Genomic DNA, 27991 nt, shown 5'->3' with positions numbered 1-27991 from the left:
TATTTTAGGGGGGGTTTCTTTTTGTGTTTTTCCGGAAAACATCGTCTTGGTATCGGAAATCCATCGTAAAGTTCAACTTTCTGTTTTTTTTATTTAGCAGCTTTTTGGACCTCCATGACTAGATTTCATGGAGGGGCATTTCTGGCATTCTACATTGCGTTTTTTTGAATTCTCACATATGTCACGTAGAAAACTAAATTTTGAGGGGGGTTTCTTCTTTGTTTTTTTCCAGAAAAATTCATCTTCTTGCCCGTTTTTGACCTCAGATGTAGACAAATCCTGTAGCAGCTTTTTGCCCTCTTGTCCAGTTTTGATCTAGGGGCATTTTGGGAATTTCATAGTGAGTTTTTTTTTTATTCCGTCTGGATAGTCAGGTAGAAAACTTGATTTTAGGAGGGGTTTCTTTTTCGTGTTTTTCCAAAAAAAGTCGTTTCGGACCTCGTTTCTGCTCTCAGTTCTGGCTGAGTTGTTTTCCTTCCTAGCATGTCATGGTGCTTGTTAGGATGCTCGTGGGGCTTGTTAGGGTGCTCGTGGGGTGCTCGTCTCGACGTCGTGACGTCGATCTTTATTTTCACTCGTTCTCCCTCGTCCGGACTCCAAATCGAGTGAACTTTTTTTTGAACTTGACTAATTTTTCGTTGTCTTTCCATCGGTGTGCTCGGTTTTACCTGGATCTTCCTGGATAATTACCAGTTTACCCTTTTAGCCTTAAGTGCTCGTTTTTTTTTGTCATGCTGTGTCTCCTTTGTCCGGACCCCAAATCATGTGATTCTTGAGTCCATCTCTGTTAGTTTTCGTTGTGTTTCCAGTGGTGTGCTCAGTGGCACCGGAATCCATACTTTCAAAAATGACTATTTTGCCCCTCGGGGCTTATTTGTCATATTTTTGACCTTTTGCTTCCGTATCAGTTGTCATTGAGTTACACGACCTCATGGAAGGTCACTTTGACTTCTTAGAGTCTTGTTTTCTATTTTTGCTTCCGCATTCAGATCCGTTATCTGGTCAATCTTCGGTTCATCACAGGACGCGCTGACCTAAAAATCAGGGTCGTCACAGGTGGTATCAGAGCTCCTAGGTTCGAAAACCTTAGGATGACGGGTTTTGGGTGCATATCATGCTTTTGTTGGTGTACCTTGATTTATTTATATGCCTATGATAACATGTTTTGGTATTACAACATGTTTACGTGCTTCGTTTGATAACATGCTCGGTGTAATGACATATTTTCTGTACTTATATGCTTATGTGTTTAAAAGTATCTTTTTTTGACATGTTTGCTTATGTGACACCTTAAGTGGATAGTCCATTGCTATGATGCATGCTAGCTGTTTACTTTTATGTCTAGTTTTGACATTGTCTCTTAGGATCTGTTGTATCCCTTGGATGCATTCTTGTTTCATGAGTTTCTTCCTTAGATAGGAGAAATTCATTCCGTAAGGACCTATGCCGGGAACCGTCTTGTCTGTTCTGTCAATCGATGCAAGTAAGCCTCATGTGAGCGTAGAGGACTGCAATTCATTTCCTTTTCCCTTGTGGCTTCTAGATCTAAGGCCTTAAGCGTAATTGTGCCAGTGTCATTGTTGTCAGAGTTTTGGGATTAGCTACCCCAACTCTCACAGATGCCTGGTTTCTATAGTGCCTTTGGTAATAATCATTTTCGACATTGGCGTCATTTGTATCGAAAAGTTCCCTTCTGGGGCATGTTACGAACTAGTGCCTATACTGTCATGCTACCTTGCTGACGAGTAAGTGTGGGCGGGTTCTAGTCACTGTTCGTACTGTCTTGTCACTCTCTTCTTCTATCATGTTTCAACGTTTCATTGTCTTGGGATTCTCTCGGTAGTTGACGTTGAGTTAACGTATCGATTCGTATGAGGTGTTGCCTCAGTTCTTGGTTTTGAGTTCCTTCAGTTGATCTTTAGACTTCAGGATTTGTCCTTCAGTGCGTTGTGAGCTATCCTTTGATTTGACCTTTTGTTCGGTCATTATTCTATTCTCTCTTGTATGTTCCTAATTTCGGGGACGAAATTCCTTTAAGGAGGGTAGGTTGTAACGACCCGGTCATTTGCCTCCCTTTCCTTTTTCCTGAAATTTTACGAATGAATTTTTTTCTTTTAATTTTCTTTTCTGAGCTCTGTTTCGTGTCACTTAGTGTTATCTAGAGTGCTCGGAATTGGTTTCTGAGACTCTTTCATGTGAATTGACAACTTCCTTTGAGGACCGAGTCATTTTCACATTTTCACTTTTCGGATACTATGCGCCTTTCGTTCTTTTCCCTATTCTGTCTTTTCCCCATTTACCAGTTTTTGGCACAACCTCACTTTTTGTGCTCGGAGTTGGTTTTTGACTTCACGTGTCTTCATCTTTAGTGGTTTCCTCAAAATACGTATCTTTACTTTTGCAAGAAATTACTCTAGTTGCTCCCAATGTCTGTAGGGGCATGGATGCACAATTCTTTAGAATTATTTTCTTTTCTTGGGGTGCTTTTCGTAATTATCTTTTGAAGATATTTTATTTCAAGTGTATTTAAGAAAATATCTTTTGGAAGATATTTTCATTCTGAGGCAGTTTCGCAGTTAACCCTTTTTGTAGGGGCCATTGTGCAATTCACGAAAGTTATTGCAAAATGTCTTGTCTGGAGCCTGGATCCTCGTACAGGATTCATTTTCACATTTCGTCAAGTCATGAACTCTTAGAATTCCGTTCTGGTCATTTTTCTCTAGTTTCAAAGTTTCTGAACCCGATTGCCGCCGAACTTGTTTGGGGCATAACTTTCTGCTCGGGACTCGGTTTTTGATGCTATTTATTTTGTTATTCATATTTTCTCATTTTGAATCTTTTTTATTCATGAAGTTTTGACATTTGAGCGCATTTGCTCAAATTCCACTTTTCCGGACCCGGCGGGGCCCGTTCGGGGCACTTTTTGAGATTTCTTTAAAAAGGGGGTGAAATATTTTATTTTCATCTTCCCCACTCTCCTTGCACGACCTGAAGCAGCCATGGATGCCCATGGAGCTGCCACCTTCTCTCTCCTCCTTTGATTTACTTTTCCTAAGTGAAAAGTTTTCGGCCTTCACGGTTTTTGTTCCCCTCGACGTGTTCTACCATTCCCCCTTATTAGAATTCATTTCCGACCCTTCTTGAGTTTGGGTTTGAAGCCAAGTTGTGATTTTCATGGGGCTTCCTTCGGATTCATGTAGATTGTGTTGTCACCATCAAAACCCTTCTATTTCGGCGGATTCGGAACACTTTTCTTCTGGTGGGGATTTGGGGTTTTCATCTCAAATTGAGGTAGGGGGTGTTATAATTTACATTCTTGCTCTATTACATGCTTGTGATGCTTATACAATTTGATTACATGCTTGAATCACAAAATCTAGAGATTTTATTATTCATTTTTCTTGTGAAGGATTTAATTTTCCCGGTTGTCCATAACTTTGTTTAAACATGTGGCATGATAGAATATTACCCCTTGATATGTAGATTGACATATATTAAATCTAGATGATTTGGACAAGTAATGAAGATTTTATTTAATATTTATCTTGAATAAAATATTAAATCATGTGGCCTTGTCGAGTTTTAAATCAATATGTGATAGCACATTATAATAGGCCTTAGCATGCTCTTTAACATAGATTAATTTGAGAGTAATCGGAGAAGTTTTGAAATCTAGTAATATTTAATTAATTAGATTAATTAAATTGCTCCGAGTGTACTATTCACTCCATTGGAATTCCGACTTGAAATTCTTGATGTGCATGGCATATAGTTTCACATATATTAAATCTAGAATATTCGATTAGGTTTTGAAACCTTTCATTTATTATTTTTATTATATTACAGTTTAATATTCAAGGCCGTAACTTACTTGAAATGTACTAGTATTGTGTTCTTAAATCAAGTTATGACATGTTGTATAACATATGTTAAATTGAGGTCATTTGGAGGACTTTCAAAATCTAGAGATTTTAATTAAATGAAATAATTAAAATCCATTTAATGGTTCTATACACTTGATTAAGTTTCTAACCTTGTATTCATGATGTCCTTGATAAGTTCCTTCACGTGTATTGCATTGAGCATAATCGGATAAGTTTTGAAACTTATATTTATTCATTTCCTTTGTATGGAACTTAACTCACATGGTTGTGTCGTATATGAAATGAACTTGTAACTTGATTCCAAACTTGGCATTGACATGACCCTTGAAATAACTTGTTCGTAGAATATTTGGACTTGCCATGTAACCTTGATAATTTAATCCCTTAAGTAGATTAAATTTCCTTTTATGTCTCCCTCGAGTTAATCACGCCTTGATATTATATATCTTATACTTATGGTATATTTGCTTCGATGGATTCCATGTGCTATTTATCTTGGTTGTGGTCTATATAAATGCACACATTGATTTCTTGACATTTCACATGCCATCATAGTTGAGAACTTAGGGCATGACTTGTGTGTTCCAAAATCTTGGTTGTGCATGATATGTGGTTAATGCATTTCTTGTATTTTAATACAATCTTGACTTGCACAACTTGTTGATTTTGGGACTTGGGATATCAATCAAGAATTGACATGGCTAGGACTCGGTTCTAGTACGGGGGAATGTCCCTCTACACTATAGTGCGCACTAGGGGAGAGGTACCCTTGAGTCAGTAGCCCTAAAGTGATCGCAAGAGTACGGTTTTAATCCGGGCGATATCCAAGTTTCCACATTGGTTGATTTCACTCTTTAAATTTCAAGTTACTATTCCTTGAAGATTTAAACTTGTCGTGTATGTGAAATGCACCAATCTTGTCTCATTGCATTGATTTTATGCTTCATTCGTGATTTAACTCCTTAAATTTCAAGTGTTGTATTCCTTAAAGATTTTAGACTCTTTTCGTGTTATGTGGTAGATTCTACCCATGTTTAAATGCATAGATATTATGCCTTGCTCTTGACTCCATGTATCTTCCTTTTCGTGTTTAATGGAATATCCCATCTTTGTTTAATTGCGTAGATATTATGCATTATCCTTGATGTCATGTGTAACTCTTTACGTGTTATGTGAATGGTTCCTACTTTGTCTAATAACATAGATATTATGCCATGTTTTTGATTTCGTGTATTAACCCTATCGTGTTAATCGGAATGCTCCAATCATGTTAATTGTATTGATAATGCGATTCATGTTATTCTATGTTCAAGTATCCTTCTTATCGTGTTCTTGGATTATCCCAACTTTGGCTTGTTTTATATATGTATATATATCATGATTCTTATTGCTTATACTCCATGGAAGCTTAGGATGATCCCTGAGTCTAATCTTTGATATAGACGTTAGGTGGCATGATCCCTTTTGAACTATATCATGTTAGTCCTAAAAATCTCTAAAGAAATCGAGTCGATGCATGCTCATCCCTTACGAATAAACTTGTTAGTCTTGTTTATTCACCCCGAAGTTACTGGGTGTTTTGCAGGTAAAGAAGCTTTGTTGTGGGATACACAACTCTCTTAGACATGCTAGAAGTCTTGAAGTATTTTTGATGACATTGAATATGCACATGTTAACATATCATGTTTACTTTTATTTATTTTGATAAAACTTGTATTATATGCTTAAGCACACTTTTTGGTATTCATTCTATGTGTATAGTATGTGGCCAAGGGCCAAACTTTATTTGTAATCCATGTATATTCAAAAATGTAGAATTTTGCCTTTAATGAGAAAAACATGAAAACTTGGGTTTCAATATGTCATTTTCGCACCGGTGTGTGCATTGTGTATGTAATTCATCATTTAGCATTCATTTGCCATATGTGAGGTGTGACCAAGGGCCAAACACCATTTAATTTTCATTTTTGCATTTCAATTCACATATTGCATTTTGGTCTAAAATAGTAAAAACCGAGCCTTTAAGTGTTCATTTTCAAATCGGGTGGTGCAAAGTGTGTTCCAGCACCTCTACTAGGTCTCATTTATCTTGTATGAAGTGTGGCCAAGGGCTAAATGGTCATTTGAAATCATTTCCTAATTTTGGTTTCCATATTTTTCATTTCAAGTTCATTTTCGCCTTTTTGGCCGTTGGGGGGTCGAATTTTTACTCGGCCATTTTCGGGAGCCGCGGACCATTCCTGCAGGCTCAAAATCACCATTTACGTCTGCGTGCATGATCATTTTTGGGAAAACCCTTTCCTTTGTGATTTGAGCCTCCTATGGAATCATTTTTCAATTTTGTTGCATAATATGTTCTTGGGGCATTATATACTTTTCACATCAGTTTTATTTTCTTCTTTCGACATGGTCGCTTAGAAAACATTATTTTAGGGGGGGTTTCTTTTTTGTGTTTTTCTAGAAAACATCTTCTTGGTATCGGAAATCCATCGCAAAGTTCAGCTTTCTGTTTTTTTTATTAGCAGTTTTTTGGACCTCCATGACCAGATTTCATGGAGGGGCATTTCAGGCATTCTATATTGCATTTTTTTTTGAGTTCTTTTAGGAGTCACGTAGAAAACTCAATTTTGAGGGGGGTTTATTCTTTGTGTTTTTCCAGAAAAATTAATCTTCTTACCCGTTTTTGACCTCAGATGTAGACAGATCCTGTAGTAGCTTTTTGCCTACTTGTCCAATTCTGATCTAGGGGCATTTTGGGGATTTCACAGTGAGTTTTTTTCGATTCTTTTCTCAAAGTTGGGTAGAAAACTCGATTTTAGAGGGGGTTTCTTCTTCGTGTTTTTCCAGAAAAAGCCATTTCGGACCTCGTTTCTGCTCTCAGTTCTGGCTGAGTTGTTTTCCTTCCTTGCATGTCATGGTGCATGTCATGGTGCTTGTCAGGATGCTCGTAGGGCAAGTCAGGGTGCTCGTGGGGTGCTCATCTTGACGTTGTGACGTCGATCTTTATTTTCACTCGTTCTCCCTCGTCCGGACTCCAAATTGAGTGAACTTTTTTTGAACTTGACAAATTTTTTGTTGTCTTTCCAACGATGTGCTCGGTTTTACCTTGATCTTCCTGAATAATTACCAGTTTACCCTTTTAGTCTTAAATGCTCGCTTTTCTTTGTCATGCCGTTTCTCCTTCGTCCAGACCCCGAATCATGTGATTCTTGAGTCTATCTCGGTTAGTTTTTCGTTGTCTTTCCAATAGTGTGCTTAGTGGCACTGGAATCCATACTTTTAAAAATGACTATTTTGCCCCTGGGGGCTTATTTGTCATATTTTTGACCTTTTGCTTCCGCATCAGTTCTCATTGAGTTACACGACCTCATGGAAGGTCATTTTGACTTCTTAGAGTTTTGTTTTCTGTTTTCGCTTCCGCATTCGGATCCGTTATCTGGTTAATTTTTGGTTCATCACAGGACGCGCTGGCTTAAAAACCAAGGTCGTCACATGGTGATGTTGGTCCAACCCTCAAGGGCTAACTCCATGGAAGAGATTTGCTCCTTGGTTAATGAAGAGTCTCCAATGGTGTCTCTAGCCTCCTCATCCTCTAAGCTTCCTCTCCAAGATATGATGTGAAAAATGATTTTGGCTTCTTTTGTAAAAAGCAATCCTTATCCTTATATAGGTGATAAGTGTCGAATATTACATATTTAAGCGCCCTTTCTTGCATTTGTTAAGTCCATTATTAGAGGATAATGTACAATTTTAATTCAGTTGTGTATTTCTTTCTAATTTTAGGTATTTTTCCCAAGAATGATCAAAGAAGCGGTTTTGACAACTTTCTGTTAAAATACGTGCGCCGTGTCGGGGAGTCATCTTCGGGGCCTAACCTCTTCAGTCGCCGTTTTTGTGAAGTTCGTGGCTTAGTGTTCATAGTGGAAGTGTGTCTTCGCTCCAGCCTGAAGAAGCTTGCATAAAAATTAAGCTTGGAGGAAGTGCAGCTGCAAGGCCCCACGGGCGCTCGCCGCGCCATCGCGGGCACCCGCCAAACACGCCAGTGCATTTGTCGATTTTGCAAGCTCCCGCGGGCGCCCACCGATCTGCAGTAGGCAGCTCAACTGCCCCTGAATTTCAGTATCTTGGTCCCCTTATCCTTCTTTTGTGTGGTCTAGCTTCATGCAGAGGGGGGAGCTCAGGATTTTGAGTATGGGGAGTTGGTTTTGAGTGTATATAGAGAGTGGAAGCTCAATATTTTGATATATCTCATATTTTTGGTTAAGTTTTAGAGAGAGAAAGTAGCATTCTTGAGGGGTTTGGAGTTCTAGCTTGTTGGAGGGTGAAAATAGAGTTCTTCTTCATTCCTTCCTCTCCCTTCATTGCTCCTATGGGTAACTAATCCCTATCTAGGGAGGTGATGAAGCCCCATTTTGTAAGCATTGCTTTGTTTTGATTTATATTTGGGGTATAATGTATATATGTAACTTTTCCATGAACTAGAGCACTTCATATGATGTAATAAATTTCATTATCTATAAATGATCATTTTGAGTCAAATATCTTGTCTTAGATTATTTTTTTCTCATGATTATATTGCTATATTTTCATAGTGACGATGGAGATGAGTTCATGGAAGCGATTTTATTGGCATGATATTTAGGAATTTTGATAATCTATTGCTTAGGGCTTTCCTTTGATAGATTCTTCTTGATTTCCATTTCATGTGCTTTTATTATGAAATTAAGGGCTTGATAATCTATAGCTTGGTGATCATGTCTAAGGTTGCATCCTAGTTTAGGTAACCAAAACATGTAATGCTTTGATAGATTATTCTTGTATCTTGATTTTATATATTTCTTGAAGGTAATGTATCAATGTTGTGTTGTTGCATTCCACGGTTATATATATATGTATTTCCCCAAATAAATCATTTCCTAGCATACTTATTGATGGGTAGTGGATTCACTTCCCTAGTCCCTTTTTAATTGTCTTTGCCTCTTTACTTCTTAGCATTGATGTTTTATGCACTTTTCAATTCATAATCTTAGTGACAATCCAACAAATCCTCTATAACCCCCTTTATCATTCTAAAAATGACTCTAGATACCTATGTTGCCATAAACTAGTAGTCCCAGTGGTTTGACTTACCCGACCAATAGCCCTATTTTACAATGATTTGTGCTATTGCAAAGGTTGATGTATAATTGACAACCGATCAATAGGTAGGTCAAAATGACACCCAAAATGAGCTGGGGTCGTGCACACAATATTCCCTAATGATTGGATAAAGGATAACTTTCAAAAAGATAGAAATTTAACTTTTTTGCATTGGAGGAAGTTCAATCAATCAAACCTTGGACTTGGATTGATCGAACTGGCTGAGATCCATCGAACTTAGGCTGGATCGATCCAACTGGTTTAGTTTTTTGGGAAAAGACAAATCCGAGATATTTTGAGAGATATTTATGGGAAAAGGACAAAAGTGGTTAGTGGGTGGTACAACTATGGATAGGATCAATCATTTGAATAAGGATAAAAGTGTTGGATCGATCGAAGGCTGGTGTTGGATCGATCAAACTTTTGGACTTTATGCTTTTGGGTCAAGGCTTGGATCTATCTTGAAGTGTTGAGATCAATCATTGTTCGATCGATCGAACCTTGAACTTGAATCGATCGAACTTTGCTGCTTCCCACTTTTGGCTTCATTTGCTTTCTTTTTTCTTCACTTTGCTCCTTTCTTTGTTTAATCCTATAATTGCTTTAATTTAGCTCTTATTTGGCTGAGTTAGCTTATTTTTAGGATAAGTGCCTAAAAATGGAAATAATACGAAATCAATCTAAAACAGTAAAGTAAGATAGATAAAGGTGCTAGAATGCCTAAGCTTAAGGGGTTTAAATATGCACTTTTCAGCGCTCATCACTTATCCACTTGTACCACCCTACCTACAACATTTGTCTTTTTCCCAAAAATATCTTCAAAATATCTTAGATTTGTTTTTATCCAAAAAGGTGCCACCATAGAGGATCTATCCAGCTGCAATTTGATAGATCTCAGCCATGTTCGATCGATCTCACCACAAGTTCGATCGATCAAACTGCCCAAATCCCGAGAAAATCTAAATTCCAGCTTATTAAAAGTTGTCTCATATCCAATCATTGGAGGAATATTAGTGTACAAGCCTAGCTCATTTGGGGTGATATTTAACCTACCTATATAAGGAATATGAGCTACTTTTTGAGGGAGACTTTTTAGACACTTAAGAGGCACAATTTCCATATTCTTAGTGAAGAAGAAAAGAAAAGAGGAGGCTAAAGACATAAGCTTGGAGTTCTTCCATCAACTAAGAAGAGGAGCAATCTCTACCATAGAGTTAGCCCTTAAGGGTTAGAGGACACCATCCATGAGTGGCTAGACATCCTCTTGGGGCTAGAGTTAGTACTAAACATGCTTTCTACATTTTGATTTATGTATTTTTGAGGGGATTTGTATTGTGATACGTGTTTTGACACTTATATATATATAAATCTTGTTTATTCAATGATTTATATGGTTTAATGCTTCCAATTGATCATTTCATTCTATCCACATGTCTATGTATGCTAGAATAGATGTTCATATATTTGTCTCTATTTCTTGTGTTATTGATGCATGTCTATGTGTATTAATGCTATAGATCTAGAGATTGTCAAGACATAGTGCTTAATGGAATGTTCTTGTGGTTTATTTGATGGTTCATACTCATTTCTTGATGGATTGTACCTCTCCCTTAGTTTAATTAGTTTAATTTCATGTCATTAGCTTAGTTGTAGTGTAGTTGTAGTTTAGATGTTAAATGGGAGGACAATCCATGCTTGTTGTTTGATGTTCCATACTTATGAAAGCAAGTAACATATATCTCTAACCTTATGATGTGTTTGGATTGTGAGCTTAAAAAAAGGATTAATGGCTTAGTTTGATATATTGTGCTATCCACCATGTTGCTTAGACAATATATGTTTAATTTATCATCCATACTTGTTGAAACAACTACACACACACACTATGTTGCAATACATGTTTTTCCCCTCGTTAATCATTTATTAAGGGTGTAGAAAAGCTATGCTTAGTGGTGATCTCTAAACCCCAAGGTCTCTCTCTTATTTTCTCTCATTTACATTTAATTGCCTACTTCAGTTTAAATTGCATCGTAGTGTAATTCAACCACCAACCAATCTTTTGATCACTCTACCTACTAACCCTAATCTTGATTCCTCAACCTTGTACGACCCATTAATCCCTTAGGACGATCCCTACTTGCCCTAGCTATATTTTTAGTGAAAGGTAGTGGTGGCAATTTCTAAATATAAAACTTGGCCACATTCATCATAGCTCTACACTACTATCTTTTAGTGCACAAACTTTGGTTAGGATTGACGACACACCAAGTTTTTGGCATCGTTGCCAGGGATTGATTGAAGGCAACGTCCCATTTATAGAATCAATTAGGAATTAGTACTCTTTTGATCGTGTCTTTACTTTATTTTCATTTTTGTTACTTATTGTGTTGGTTCTTGTTTGACTAGGTGTATTGAGCAAGAAGGTGAGCAAAGGAGTATTCCAAGCAAGGAGCTAAGCAAAGCAAAGGAAAAATGCAAAATTCTAAAAATTTGCAAGGCTAAAAATTGAAAATGAATTGAAGTGCAAAAGGACCCTTTGTGAGTTATTTCTTAACTCAATCTCTAGTTAAATCGTTGGACCGCGTGGAGGCTTATATTTCAATTCTTAGATAAATCGTAAGCCCACGTGGAGGCAATTTACTTTTCTTTGCATATTATTGATAGCATGGGAGTATGGGAACATTGTATGTGGAGGAAGTTTATTGATTGTTGATTTGTTGTGAAGGTGAAGTGTTTGTCATTATTGCTTGTTGTGTTGTATTGTGTATGCATGGTCGTAGATCATTGAGATTCACGTAGATCATTGAGACCCACTCTTGTCTCTCTAAATTTTCATCTTGAATCCTTTGTTCGAAACCCTAGGGGAAGAGGAAGTTCTAGTCAATCCATTTCATCAATGGAAGGACATAATGAGGACCATGTGGAGGACCTTGGTCACATAGACCAACAAGGCATCCTCTACCCCAATGTGCATCATGATAACATGCAAGTACCATTAGGCATATCGAGGCCATTTGTTCATCCACCACAACAACAAGGCCAAGTTCCATTGGGAATGCCAAGGCCAATATATGCTCCACCACCTCCCATCATTCAAGGCAATCAAAGTGCCCATGTTGCACCTCCAATTGCTAATCATCCCCTTGCTTTAAGAGATCACTATGTGCCTAATGAATACAATGCACCCACATGCATTCAATTGCCACCATTTAGAGCACACCACTATGAGATCAAACCACAAACCATTCAAATGCTTCCTAACTATCATGGACTTCTAAGTGAAGAACCTTATAAGCATTTAGATGAGTTTCTTGAAGTATGTTCCACCGTTAAATACACGAACATGCCTCAAGAGGTCTTAAGGCTTAAAATTTTTCCATTCACCCTTAAAGACTAGGTAAAATATTGGTTTAACAATCTTAGGCCTTTTTCAATAACTTCTTGGGCAGACATGCAACAAGAGTTCTTGAAGAAGTACTATCCGGTTTCTAAGACCAATGCCATGAGAACCTCAATTCGAGAGTTTTCATACGGGGATAGGGAAACGTTCCATGAGGCATGGGAAAGATTCAATGAATTACTTAGGAAGTGTCCACATCATGACATACCCAAATGGCAATTAGTTCAATATTTCTTCGAGAGCTTATCGAACAATTACAAGGGCATGGTTGATGCTTCCATGGGTGGCTCTTACATTGATAGGCATGAGGATGATGTGTGGCGTCTTTATGAGAGCATGAGTGAAAATTCTTTGCATCGAACTTTATCTTTCAAGAATGGTAGGAATTCAAGTGAAGGAAGAGTGTTGGCTTACATCAAGTCGACCATTCTAATGAAATAGCCGCCGAGATGAAATCCTTATCTCAAAGATTTGATCAATTCTTGATCAACCAAAACTCGGCAAATCAAGTATCTTCCATCCCTAACCATTCCCATCGTGCATCTAATGAGACATGTATGACTTGTTCAAGTATTTTACATTCTACTTCCAATTGTCCCCATGGACATGTGCAAAGTGAGCATCATGAACAAGTCAATGCAGCTTTTGTTAATCAAGGAAACAATCCTTATGGCAATCATTATAATCCTAGTTGGAGGAATCACCCGAATTTCTCTTAGAAAAACCAAGGGGAAGGCTCAAACCCTCCCTAAGGTGGTTTCTAAGGGAAGTATGTTCCACCTCCGATGCAAAGCCAAGGTTTCCAAGGATATAGACCATTTCAATCACAAGGAAACCAATTCTCTAATTCTCGTTTTCCTAATCAACCGCCATATTCTCAAGGAAATGCTAGGAGTCCCGCTTTTGAAGAGAAAGTTTTGACTGCTCTAGGCACTCTAGAGGCTAACACTCAATTGCTTCATTCTCATTCTCAATCCATTGCTAAGCTAGAAACCCAAGTAGGGCAAATAACTAGTACTTTGAATGCTAGAGAGAAAGGGAAAATGCCTTTGAATGCCCCACAAAAGCAACAATGTGTTGTGGAGACTCATTCCTCATCGGAAGGTCACACAATAGAGTATGTCAATGCGGTGACAACCTTGAGAAGTGGGAAGATTATGGACAACCAAGTGGGTATGTCCAATGAAAAGAGTGAACCGGTGCAACCACAAGTTGACACCCGTCCCGTTTCATATCCTATTCCTCTTTCATTGTATATGCATGATTTTTCAAATGAGAATATCTTGAAAAGTGATTTGAAAAGTAATTTTGAAAAGAAAGATTTACAACATGATTTTAAAACTTCTTGTGTTAAAGAGACTTCAAAGAAAATTTCTGAAAAGGTTTTTGAGCCAAGAGCTCCATTTCCGGATGCCTTAAAAGGATCCATTTCAAATGACAAGCAAAAGGCCAAAGCAAATGAAATTATGGATGTGTTTAGGCAAGTGAAAGTCAATCTTCCACTTTTGGATACAATTAAGCAAATTCCGGCTTACGCCAAGTTCTTTAAAAGACTTATGCACCCAAAAGAGGAAGAACAAAAGCCAAGCACCTAGGAAAGTGGTCTTAACCGAGCAAGTAAGCTCAATTTTGCAGCATAACACTCTTCCGAAGTTTAAGGACCCCGATTCACCTTCCACTTCATGCATCATTGGAGATCATATCATTAATCGGGCTCTTCTTGACTTAGGAGCAAGTGTTAATCTTCTTCCATACTCGGTATATGTCAAATTAGGCTTAGGAGACTTGAAACCGACGTCGGTGGTTTTCCAACTTACCGACCGATCCATCAAAAAGCCTAGGGGTATCATTGAGGACGTATTGATTAAGATTGATAAATTCTTCTTTCCCGTTGATTTCGTTGTCATTAACACGGAACCGGTCTTGAATCCTAAGAGCCAAATTCCCGTTATCCTTGGCCGTCCTTTCTTGGCAACCGCAAATGCCAACATTAATTGTAGGACGGGGATAATGAAGATCTCATTTGGCCACATGAAGGTGAAGTTGAATATCTTCAATCCGACCCCTAATTCATTTGACAAGTATGAAGAAGTTAATGTTGTAGAGAAATGTCATAATCATGAATGTGAAGGAATAGAGTCTTTGCTTGAAACCAAAATTCCAAAAATTCCATCTTCAACCTTGAAACCAAAGAAAATTGTTTCAAAGTCTTGTTTTGAAAGGGCGTGGAAGCCCAAAGATTGTTTTGACCAAGGACCGAAAACGTCTTTTGAGCTTAATCCAACATGTTTCTTAAAGAACCATTTGTTGGGTAGAGTTCGAAGCACTTATCACCCTATCAAGGAGGGGATGCACTACAAGATGTTTGATCTGGGCTAAAAGAGCCCAACGTCTTTCTGGAGACGTTAAAGACAAGTAAGACATTTCGTAGGGTGTCAAAACCCTATTCCTCCCTCATTTCTATCTTTAATTTCATTTCTTGGGAAGTCTAGATATTGGCTTTTGGTTCATACGCATTGCTAGGAACTGTGATTAGGATTGTATGCACTCTTATGTTGAAATTGAGCATTTTGTATAAGTTCGATCGATCTCAAAATGAGTTCGATCGATCGAACTTCCCACCTGCATCAAACCTGCATCCAAATCACTCTCTGTCCAATTGTTCGAACAAAACCTGCATATTTCAGCTCTCTATCCCATCGTTTGAACTTATTCCTAGATTGATCTTTAGTTCTTCGATCGATCCAACTTTATCTTGGATCGATCTGCAGTCTCAACACTTAAAATTTTTTTGAACCTACATCCAAAAGCCTCTCTGTCCCATTGATCGAACATTTCTTCAAATCTATGCATTCTCGATCGATCAAAAGTATTATGAGATCGATCTTGGAGAAATCGATCTTTGTTCTTTGATTTTAAATTTTGACTTTGTTTAAATTCTTAATTTCAAAAATTCCAAAAAAATAAAAAAAAAATATATAAAAAAATAAATATTTTTCAAAAATCCTAAAAATACTTTTACTTTTATTTATTTTTATTTTTATTTTTATTTTTATTTTTCAAAAATCCCAAAAATATTTTGTCACTTAAGAGGAGAGATCGATGTCAGTTCAATCGATCTGAGGGTTTAGTTCGATCGATCGAACTGGCAAGGGAATGTTTTTAAAAATTGATTTAGGGTCATTTGATCGATTTCACAAGAATCGATTTCAAACGCTCGTTTCACCCTTCGTCGCTGCATACAACTCTTCTCCACCTCCTGCGAAACTCTGGCGACCATCCCACGCGTCAAATATCTCTCCTTCTTCTCAGATCTAGGATCTCATCTTCATCTCACCATCTTTCTCGATTTTGGTAAGATCCGAGACCTCATCTCTTTGATTCAAGCTTCGATTTGATGAATCCATGCTTTAAATGTTAAATCTATGTTGTTTTGATGATGCATATCGCCATAGATGAAGCTTCGAACCTCTGTGTATACATATGTATATATGTTTTGAATATATTCTTGATTTGATTTGATTTTGGGGGTTATGGGCCTAACCAAGTGACCAAATATGTTGATTTGTTGTGTAGATGGGCCCACGACCATGTTCGTGAAGGCCCCGTGCCATCCACGTCACAGATCTGTGACTTTTCGAGTTTCACCTCACAGTTTGATTGATTGAACTTTTTATTCGATCGATCTGTAACAGATCGATCTCACTTATTCTCGATCAATCGAACTTGAATCGATCTCACATTTTTGTGATCGATCAAACTTCACAGATATACTTCACACATTTCCCACACCATCTCTTGTGTTTCATGCTATCTCATACATGCCCAATGCCTGTGTTTTCCACATTGGATGCATTCCATACTTATACTGTCTAGCATGCTTTACATCATGTTGCTTATTCCTTGTCACTTGCATAGATTCATGTTTTTTATCTGTTTTGTCTATTTTATTTGACATATATGATTTTATTAACCGAGCTTTAATTCTTTATACCAGCATTGACTTCCTTTTTGCAAGTTTTTCTTTTATTTTGCAGGCCATGGCTAGGGTCAAGACTGTTGCTCGCAGACACTATCACCGTAGGGCCAGGCAGAGTTTAGACGACGAGGCAGGTCCATCTCACGCCCAGGACCCCATTTAGGAGGAGCCAACAGAGCCCACTCCACCTTAGTCTCTATCTGATAGTCGACTACAGTCTTCAGCCGAGGCATCTTCTTCACAGGCTGACGCTGAGGCTGATCACATACCATCTCCATCACCACCGCCAGCTCAGCCAACCCAGCACTTAGACTGGCCATATACTCACGCCTTCAGGTGGCGCACGAGTCAGTCTTTGACCTCGACTACTTCTCCCGGTCTGTTCTTACCAGAGCAGCATATGATGATATAGACCAGAGGGGCATCTCAGCCATACTAGCCCCTGTCACATACCCAGTGTACCTGAGGTTGGTCCGGATGTTCTTCTAGAACCTCCGACCTGCCCTGAGTAACCTGGCGGAGCTGCGGACTACCATCGATGGCCACCCTATCAGTATCACGGTGAACACTCTTTCCAGATCCTGCCATTGTCCACACATTGCCCTCCCGATCTCCAGGATACCTATCCTACTCTATGGAGGCCCACATATGCAGACATGGTCGTTTTACTCACAGGTCACTATGCTGGTGGTGAGAACTTCGCTACCCGGACTTATCTGCCAGATGACTTGTGGTTCTTCGATTCGGTGCTATACCGAAATATTTTTATGGCCGGCCACAAGACATAAAGGCGTGGCGACTATCTTACAGTTTTATACTCCTTCTATACAGGGCACTGGTTGTCCATCCCTGCGCTCATCTGGAGCGTTATGATGAAGCTGTATGTTGACTATATCAGCAAGGCCAAGCCCAAAAGGGCTAAGTATCTCCCATTCGGCCATCTCATCACACAAATTCTGAGAGACTAGCGCTATCCCTTCCAGCCACGGGAGCATACTGAGTCTGGGGCCTACTCATTCAAGAAGAAGGATTAGGATAAGAGCTACAACGCTCTTATCAAGAGTCTGCGGGACGACGCTGCCGAGGCAGTTGAGGAGTTAGAGTTAGAGGAGATGGAACAGGCAGTGGCAGCCCAGGCAGTGGATGATGTACTAGTCGATCCACCTGCCATGCATATGGATATTGACTTAGAGTAGCCCGTAGAGGACCAGGAGTATCATTCTCCAGTTGGGTCGCCCATTTAGGATGAGGAGCAGGTTCAGGATCATCATTCTCCCGCTCCAGCGATACTTGAGGCTCCAGCACAGACCCCTGGCTTTGGAGAGCGACTCCAGGCTTTAGAGAATGTTGTAGTATCTATCCGCGCTGACATAGTCTTTATCCGAGAGGATGCTGTCTCCATCCGAGCTGACATTACATCTCTCCGTACCGATGTCATGGCTACGTTGCGAGACTTATCTCGAGATATCCGTGGAGCACGCCCTGCTCGTCCTACCTCCTCTTCCTGATCTCTCTATCCCTTTACTCCTGTCATTTTATATATCTGTGATACATTATTACTGTTACTCTATTTTTGCGGCCAGTCTGTTGGCCCTGATACTGTGCTATGATGTATATTATTTCTGTTTATACAAGCTATATATTGGATGTCATATATTGTATTGATATATCTATTTGTGATTGACTCCATCAGGTGCATCCCAGTGACTTCAGTGAGAGAGCGTACTGCCCAAAATTTTCAGGACCACCCTTATACCTCTCTCTATTTTCAGTTGCTATCCCATTTACACTTGTATGTCTACTATACACTGTTATTATCCCTTTTGTTATCTGATGAGTGTTATCCAAGCGCCAAATTTTTAGGATCACAGTTAATCCCAAGTTTGGGGGGGCTATGCCACCTACTTTGGATACTTCTGTTCCGGCTAATCTGTGCTATAGTTGCATTGGTATACTCTTTCCTTTTGTTCTCTTTGCACATTGAGGACACTGCGCCATTTAAGTTGGGGGTAATAATGTGATTTCCAGTGTTTGCTTTAATTTAAAAATTTTGAGCATGACTTGTGTATTTGAGGGATTTTCTATGATTGGTCCATAACTAGCTATGATTTTGATCTTTTGAGGACTATATTATTTAAAATTTAAAAATTACTTGACTTGAGAGTCCAATACTCCTTGTATGCCTTGTGGATACCATTTAGGGGTAAATTTTTTGAAAGATTGATATCTTTCTTGCACTTGTGGTCCGCATCATCCTGATTTTGTGATTGTTTTGAGATTCACTCTAGTATTCTACACTAGCATAGGCGCACACTAGCATTCATTTGTGGGGTACATGCTTTGTTGATTATTGAATTGGTTATATCCCAATTGAGCTAGTAGTGCATTAAAAGCTTTCATTCTTGATAAAGATGGATAACAACTCCTTTTCACTAAGTAGCCGGGATTCTAGCCTCATTAAGCATTGAACTTCTCACGCTGAAAGGTGAAGGGCCCAAACTCTAGGTTAATAAATTTGATTAAAAAAAAAAAAAAAGTTGCAAAAGTAATAAAAAGTGAGGACTTCTCCCAAAAGGTGAGAAGTAGAAAATGATTAGATGGAGGTTGTCTTGATTTGCAGCCTAGTTGATTTGAGCTTGTAAGTTTTTAGGGGTACTTGAACACCTAATGCCCTAAAGTCGTCCGGTTTGGGAGTCATTAACCTAACGCTCGACCTCATGAATCACTAGAAAGCTTAATAGATCAACACATTGCACTATGCTTCCATCTTTGATCCTATAAAAAAAAAAAAATCGAGTGAAAAGAATAAGCGCACCTAGAACAATAAAGCTTTAATAAAAGGTCCACTTTTTGTCTTGATGATCGGTACTAGATTTGTGTGCTAGTTTGAGGGTAAAGATGTGATCATTTCTTTAGTTGGCTAAGATAGCAACATACTTGATGCCGGTTCACTCAAAAAGGATTCTAAAGTTGTTTTGATTTTTATGATCATTTTCTTGATGTGTGGAGGACCATACTTGTTTGCTTGATGTTGAAATTTTGGGAGATTGCTTGGAAATGTTTGAAAAATTGCATACTTAAGGTAGTTTTCTCCCAATGCTTGTTTGCAATATTGGTGCCTCTTTTGAAAGAATGAGCTTAATGTTTGTGGGTATCATTTTTGGAAACCCTCATGAGACTTCATTCGTCCACTAGGGGTAACCTAGGGGTTTAAAAGGCTTGTTGCATGTGCTAAATGTAATCGTGTTCCCTATGAAAGTGGCATTATCCATTTATTGCTTTCTAGTTCATAGTTGTATAGTTGTTCATTTCATTCCTTTACTTTCTAGTTCATTGCTAGGGACTAGCAATATTTAAGTTTAGGGGTGTGATGAGCGCTGAAAAGTGCGCATTTAAAACCCTTAAACTTAGGTATTCTAGAACCTTTATCCATTTTATTTTCTCGCTTTAGATTGATTTTGTATTATTTCCATTTTCAGGTACTTATCCCCAAAATAAGCTAACTCAGCTAAATTGAAGCAATCTTGAGATGAATCAAAGAAAGGAGCAAAGTGGGAGCAAAATAAAGCAAGTGGTGGAAATTCAGTAAGTTCGATCGATCTCACAATATATTCGATCGATCGAAAGTTCATCGATCTCAGCATTCCAAGATGGATCCAAGCTCTATTGTCCTTATCCAAGATCTCACAAAGTTTGATTGATCCAATTTTCTTCCGATCAATCGAAGAGATTCCATCTTATCCACTTGTACCACCCTACCTACCACATTTGTCTTTTTCCCAAAAATATCTTCAAAATATCTCAGATTTGTTTTTATCCAAAAAAGCGCTGCAATAGAGGATCGATCTAGCTTCAATTCGATAGATCTCAACCATGTTCGATCGATCTCACCACAAGTTCGATCGATCGAACTCCCAAATCCCGAGAAAATCCAAATTCCAGCTCATTAAAAGTTATCTCATATCCAATCATCGGAGGAATATTGGTGTACGAGCCTAGCTCATTTGGGGTGATATTTAACTTACCTATATAAGGAATATGAGCCACTTTTTGAGGGAGACTTTTTAGACACTTGAGAGGCACAAATTCCATATTCTTAGTGAAGAAGGAAAGAAAGGAGGAGGCTAGAGACACAAGCTTGGAGTTCTTCCATCTACCAAGAAGAGGAGCAATCTCTACTATGGAGTTAGCCTTTGAGGGTTGGAGGACACCATCCATGTGATACCCCTCAGATCCGAGACACGGGTTGATCAGGCCTAGGCCCAAACCCGAGGGAATATCAAACAATTAATACTTTAATGAACACAGAATACAAAATGAAATAAGAATAAATAATAAAAAATTGAAAGAGACTAAAATAAAATCCTTTAAAGATAAATACTTAAATCCCGATAATCCAAAACCTCCAATAGATTAAACAGCTCAGGAATCCATTTCTAGTGGACACCTAATAATAATCCAAATTGAAATAGAAACAACTAAAAGAACATTTAGAAATAAGCTACAGAGAGAAGTCCTATGTCGTCGATAGAGTGAGTAGAAACCTCTGCTCAGCACGAATACGTCTAAGTCTAGAACAATCGCGTACCTGAAAAATAGAAGTGGGTCAGGCCCACGCGTAAGTTTTATACTACTACAATCCAAATAGAGGCCCGATATGCATGTACATCCTAAATAATTCAACAATAGCTAATAACCCGTAAATAAATATATATAGTCACACTAAAGGACTCTCACTGGACTACAGGCCAGTCTCAACCTGAATAGAGGTAACATGCTAAAATGCACACGAAGTGGGCATGTGTACCTAAGCCTAAACAGGGTACACCTCCAACCATCGTTTCTAGCTATGCATCCCAATACATATACGCTCCCTAACCGTCGATACTGAGACTCAAGCTCATATCGAGGTACCATAACAATATATTTAAAATCCATCCTGTATCCTAGTAGTGCCGCTCAACTAGCCGTTGCCATGACACTATAATCAGTAGGACTTAACTTTTTAGTTAATCTTATTCTTAATCCAAAGTAGGTAGGTTTTGGTGTTTTTAAACCAAACCGTCCCTAGTATACCACCGTCCCATATCGGTGTATACTATCCAATCATCCAGCAGTTGATAATACCAGCAATTAAAGTAAATATCAACTAAATCCATATCTCTATCACTGACACTAACAGGCATAGTGTAAGCATCAATAAACACAGTCCACTATATACATAAACATATTCAGTTTTATATCCGTCACTGATACTAGCAACTATAATATAAGCATCAATTAAGCACAGTCAAACTATATACCTAAACATGCTCAACTTTATATCCATCACTGATACTAACAGTTATAATGTAAGCATCAAGAAACATAGTCATAGTATATACATAAACCTATTCAGTTTAGATTGTTCCATAAAATCCGGTATAGTGCTAAGTTTAAATCTTCATAACCCTCAACAGCAACACATCCTAAACAAGCATAACTCAGATACATGATCATGATATATGGTGAAGCATGTTTTAATTATACTATCTGTCTCAGAAGATTACAGATCAACGAGAATTAAACCAGTTTAATTCTTTCAACCCAACCACAGTGTATTAATTTGTTTAAAACGTATACTGTTCAAGTGAAAACCATAATTAGATTATTAACATACCCCCTGAAGTCTTAGAATTGTCTCTAAGCATCATCCATACACCTCACACACAGTCCTAAACCCAACTGAAACCACAGAGAACCAACCACTGCAACTAAAACTGACTGAAAACGAAAAAAAAAATTAAAAAAATGCATCAAGGAGACGTCCCCCAAAAGTGGAGCTGCCTCTTTTAGGTGTTGGAGCCGGCTCCCACACTTGGGAGCTACCTCTAAATCAAAAAGATCCAGCTCTCTCCAAGGGAGAGCCGGCTCCCTCCCTCTCTTGCCTCGTCTCTTCGCCTTCCCTCTTCTTCAGACGCCCTTTGCAACTTCTCTGCCCTATGCTATGTTTCCCCAAAGTTGTAACTCAATCCCAGTAGGTTCCCAGTCCATGTTTAATTTCATAGTACATTACATTCATAGCTTTAATCAGAGAATTATGCTAGCCAATATCACGTTTTAACAGGTTTTCAAGCATGCAACACATACTGATATGTTTCAGTTTAAGCACGAATAGAGAATACTCATAATTGATTCAATTAATCCTAGAATTGTTTAAGAATGCAAAGAACACGAAGCCTAAGGGAGAGAGTAAGGATAGAACTTGCCTTACACTGACGTTCGTCTTCATTTTCTGGCAAATCCTCTGTTTGCTCTCTGTTCTTTCCCAGCCATCTCCAAAACTTCTCTCAGCCTTACTATGTCGTAATTTAATTCTAAAACCCTAGGCAGACAACTTAGGTGTGTATTTATAGGCCACCCTAATCCTAGACTTTCTCTTAAACCCTAATTTGATTTACTTGGCCCATAGAGAAAACTAGGTTATATTCAATGTCGGCTGTCTATGAAAACTGTAAACCCAATGAAAAGCTATACACAGTCACGTTGAAAATAATTAACGAATTAACTTAAACTAAATCAAGTCCATTTAAACAATTAAATTAAACAATTAAACCGGTAACTTTAAGTAAATTAATTCCATTAAAACAACCAAAATAATTAACTATAATTAACTTATTTAAATTAGAATAATTCGATAAGTAAATTAAATTAAATCACAACAATGAAAACCATTAAATAATAACCACAATTAGAGCAACAAAATGACACATATGCACGACAATCCCTAAAACTGCAAATTAAGCAATAAATTAAATACCAGGACTATCCTTTTGAAATTAGGGGTATTACATTCTTCCCCTCTAACAAAAGGAATTCCGTCCTCGGAATTTGCTCTTACCTTCTTCCAAAATTTCAAGAAACTGCGAGCGAATAACGTCCTCCCGCTGCCAAGTAAACTCAGCCTCATTGTGATGACTCCAATGGACACAAACTAAAGGAATAACCTTGTTACGAAGGATTTGATCCTGACGGTCGATAATACGACACGGTGGCTCCAAATAAGTTGCATCCGGCTGTAACTCAATCTCCCCAATATCGATATGCTGATACCGATCCTCATCTCGTAGAAATTTCCGTAACATGGAAACATGAAACACATTATGGATGCGATCCAAATTATTCGGAAGTGCCAACCGATAAGCGACAGCTCTAACTCGATCCGTAATCATGAATGGACCGACAAACCACGGTGACAACTTCCCTTTCTTCCCAAAGTGCATTACACCCTTCATAGGCGATACTTTGAGTAAAACTTGACCCCAACCTGAAACTCCAAAGTATGTGTGCGACGATCCGCATAACTCTTCTGCCTACTCTGGGCAGTGCGCATGCGATCCCTAATAAGAGCAATCTTCTTAGAAGTATCCTTGATGAACTAAGGACCCAAGAATCTGCTTTCGCCAACCTCCATCCAACAAACAGGCGATCGACACGGTCGACCGTATAACACCTCAAATGGTGCCATCCCAATAGTCTTCTAAAAACTATTGTTATAAGCAAACTCCACAAGAGGTAAGTAATCCTCCCAGTGGCCCTTGAAATCAAGAACACACGACCGGAGCATGTCCTCCATGATCTGATTCACCCGCTTAGTCAGTCCATTAGTCTGAGGATGATAAATAGTGCTAAGATGCAACTCTGTACCCAAAGCCTGCTAAAAACTCTTCCAGAATCCAGATACAAAGCTCGAATCCCTGTTCGATATAATAGACAATGGAATGCCATGTAACTTCACAATCTCGGTAATGTAAAGTCTTGCCAACTGCTCTAAAGTGTAGTCAGTGCGAATAGGCAAGAAATGAGCTGATTTCGTTAGTCTGTCCACGATAACCCAAATGAAATTGTGATCCTTGAAGGAATTTGGCAACCCTTCCACAAAATCCATAGAAATGCTCTCCTATTTCCATTCCGGTATTGGCAGTGGCTGTAAAGCTCCTAGTGGCCTCTGATGATCAATCTTGATCGTCTGACAAGTACTACATCCTGAGACAAAAAAAAGCAATATCCCTCTTCATACCTGCCCACCAAAACTGCCGCTTCATATCCTGATACATCTTGTCACCTCCTAGATGAACAGAGAACTTAGAGTGGTGAGTCTCAGTCATCACATCCTTCCTCAAATCATCAGTAGAAGGTACCACTAACCGTCCCTTGTACCTCAAATCTCCATCAGCTCCAACATAGTAGAATGGAACTCCCCGGAAGTTATCTCTGCAATTTTGTCAATGCACTGCTAATCGGTTAGTTGTGCCTTCAAAACTTTGTGAATGATAGAAGGTGTAACTACCATGCAAGCCATGAAAGCATCTGACAATTCATCCACATTCTTCAATGTATTCCACTCAGTAGTGAATAGAGCGGAAAGACTACCAACAAGTTAGCGACTGAGTGCATTTGCCACCATATTTGCTTTTCCTAGATGGTACTGTATAGAGAAGTGATAGTCTTTCACAAACTCCAACCATCTGCGCTGTCTCATATTCAGCTCCCGCTGAGTGAACAAATACTACAAACTCTTGTGATCATTGAATAATCTGAATGACTCACCCAATAAATAATGCCTCCAAATACGTAAGGCAAAGACCATAGCTGTAACTCCAAATCATGTGTTGGATAATTAAGCTCGTGAGGCTTAAGCTTCTGAGATCCATACGAAATCGGTCGCTCCTCCTGTATCAAAACACATCCAAGACCTTACAAAGAAGCATCTATGTAAACCAGATACTCTATTCCGCTCTAGGGGGTAGACAAAATCGGTGCAGAAGTCAACTTAGTCTTTAGCTCATCAAAAGCTCTCTGACAATATTCATCCCACACGAACCATACACCCTTCTTAGTCAGATGAGTGAGTGGTCCTGCTATCTTTGAGAACCCCTGGATGAACCTCCTGTAATATCCTGTAAAACTAAGAAAACTACGAATCTCGGTAGGTGAAGTAGGCCGTCCCCACTCAACCACCACTGAAACCTTAGCTGGATCCACTGCTATTCCCCTTTCTGACACCACATGACCCAGAAATTTCACCTCTCGCTGCCAAAATTCACATTTCTTGAACTTGGCATACAATTGGTGCTCACGAAGCGTCTGTAACACAATCCGTAAATGTCTAGCATGATCGTCCTCAGACCTTGAGTAAATCAAGATGTCATCGATGAAGACAATGACAAATTGATCTAAGTAAGCCTTGAAGACTCTGTTTATTAAATCCATGAAAACCGCTGGTGCATTAGTCAACCCGAACGGCATCACCCGAAACTCATAAGATACATATCTAGTGAGAAACGCTATCCTCGGAACATCCTGCTCCCGAACCCGAAGTTGATGATACCCAGACCACAGATCAATCTTAGAGAAATAGGTAGCTCCCTTCAACTGATCAAACAAGTCATTAATCCTGGGCAAAGGATACTTATTACGAATAGTAACCTTATTCAACTCCCTGTAATCTATACACAGCTGAAGTGAACCATCCCTCTTCTTCACAAATAGAACTGGTGCTCCCCAGGGTGAAGTACTCCTACGAATAAAACCCTGGCTGAGTAATTGTTGAATCTGATCCTTCAGCTCTCGCATCTCCACTGGTGCCATCCTATACGGTGCCCTAGTAATAGGCGTAGTGCCTGGAGCTAAGTCTATTACAAAGTCGATCTCGCGACTAGGCGGCAACCCTAGAATCTCCTAAAATACATCCCGAAAATCCTGTACAATTGGTATGTTATCTAATGATACAGTAGTCCCCTCCTCTGTGTCCTCCTCCATATGGAACAAATAGGTGCTAGTGACCCCGCTAGAATACGGCATAGCGATGACGTAAATATCCTGACCAGGTATGGTGAAAACAACTGACCTATCATAACAATCAACCTGGGCATGATAATACGATAACCAATCCATCCCAAGTATCACATCATAAGTGTGCATGTCCAGGACCAATAGATTGGCTAGAAATCTAAGTTTGCCAATATCTAGTGTCACAGGCCCATCACTCTCATGAAGAATAGCTGTATCGCCTAACGGTGTAGAAATACCATGAGGTTTACTGCATACCTGAGTCGTCATCCCAGACAAAGCAACAAAAGATCTAGCTACAAATGAGTGTAACACTCGTATCAAACAGAACACGTTCAAGTAAATCATGAATAAGAAACTTACCCTCAACAGCTTGAGGTGCCTGCATATCCTGTGGCATGGGATTGTACACCTTACCATAATATAACTGCTGCGGTGCCTGTTCCTGAGGCTGTGGCGGCGCTAGTAAAGCCAGATAAGTCTGTCCCTGAATCCATGGAACCTGTGGATCTGGTAAAGGCACTGGCGCCCTCTGCCCCTGCTGCATATGCTGTCTTTGTCTTTGTCTTTGTTTGGCTGTAGGACACTGCCCGGAAGTGTGACCATACTCTCCACAAGTATAGCAACTACCCTGGAAAGTACCAAATGGCCTCCTCTATCGGTTAGCCTGTGGCTGACCCTTTCCTGCTTGTGGTCCCCCATTCTGCTGTCGCTGAACAGGTGCCACATCCCTGGGAGCATCTGAACCACCCTTGTGCTTCTTCCAAGGCTACTGTCCCTGGAATCTGCCCTTGTCATTCTGTCGGTGTCTGTTCCCATTCCCTTTCTTAGCTGACTGGTTAGTAGAGTCTCTATCACCCCACTTCTTACCCTTGGCCTGCTTGATATCCACGGTCAACTGATACTGCTGTAGAGCGGCGTCTACCACTTGAGCATAGGTATTATAGGCTGGACTACCCGTAATAGCTCTCTTGATAGACCACATCAGTCCATTAACGAAACTGTTGCGCTTCTTCTCCTCTGTATCTACCTCTTCTGGTGTAAAGAGAGATAAGCGTGTGAACTGCTGCTCATACTCTGCCATTGTTATGTTTCCCTACTGCAGATTGAGAAACTCAGTCTTCATGGCTGCCCTGACTGCATAAGGGAAGTACTTTTCTTCAAAGTGTGCACTGAACTCATCATATGTCAATGCCATCCTCTCCTCTGCGGTGGTAACTGACTCCCACCACTGTAGTGCATCCCCAACTAGCTTGAAGGTAGCAAGCGTCTGTTTCTGAACCTCCGTGCACTGAACCAAGCGAAGATGTCGCTCGATGTCTTGTTTCCACTAGTGAGCTGTTCTCGCATCGGTTGAGCCTATGAACTCAGGTGGGCTCCCCTTTGTGAAAGAACTCCTGGCCTTCTCCCAAATATCAATCTGAACAACCGGTGCTGGTAACGGTGCCGGCTATACCTGAGGCTGATTCCGAAGTGCAGCTGTTACCCTAGTTTCTATAGCCCGAGCAATGAGATCATTGATGTGAGGCGGATACTCTAACTCTCGTCCCTGATTCCGAGTCTGTTGAACTACTTCCTAAAACCATCATCCTGAAACCCAAGCCTTTGCTGCTATTCCTCTATTTGCTGACGCCGTAGGAGATATTGTTGCTACGAGCCACTCTCATTTCCTTCCTAATTCCTTGCATGTTCTGTCCGTTTCTAGCGTTAACCATCTGTTAACACGGAAAGATAGACATCAGTACCATTTCTAAATGA

The 27991-nt window shown here is 39.3% G+C and overlaps 1 pseudogene; it reads right to left on the bottom strand.

Annotated features, from left to right (window-relative positions):
- Positions 1-12530: 12530 nt before the first annotated feature.
- Positions 12531-12629, bottom strand: LOC132297969 (small nucleolar RNA R71; annotated as a pseudogene).
- Between the last annotated feature and the right edge of the window lie 15362 nt (positions 12630-27991).

This window comes from Cornus florida, unplaced genomic scaffold (genome assembly GCF_030987335.1).
Source record: "Cornus florida cultivar Cherokee Brave unplaced genomic scaffold, ASM3098733v1 CherokeeBrave_3.0.0_Hap2_Chr02, whole genome shotgun sequence".
Lineage (NCBI taxonomy): Eukaryota > Viridiplantae > Streptophyta > Magnoliopsida > Cornales > Cornaceae > Cornus > Cornus florida.
This window is presented reverse-complemented; position numbering and strand designations above follow the sequence as displayed.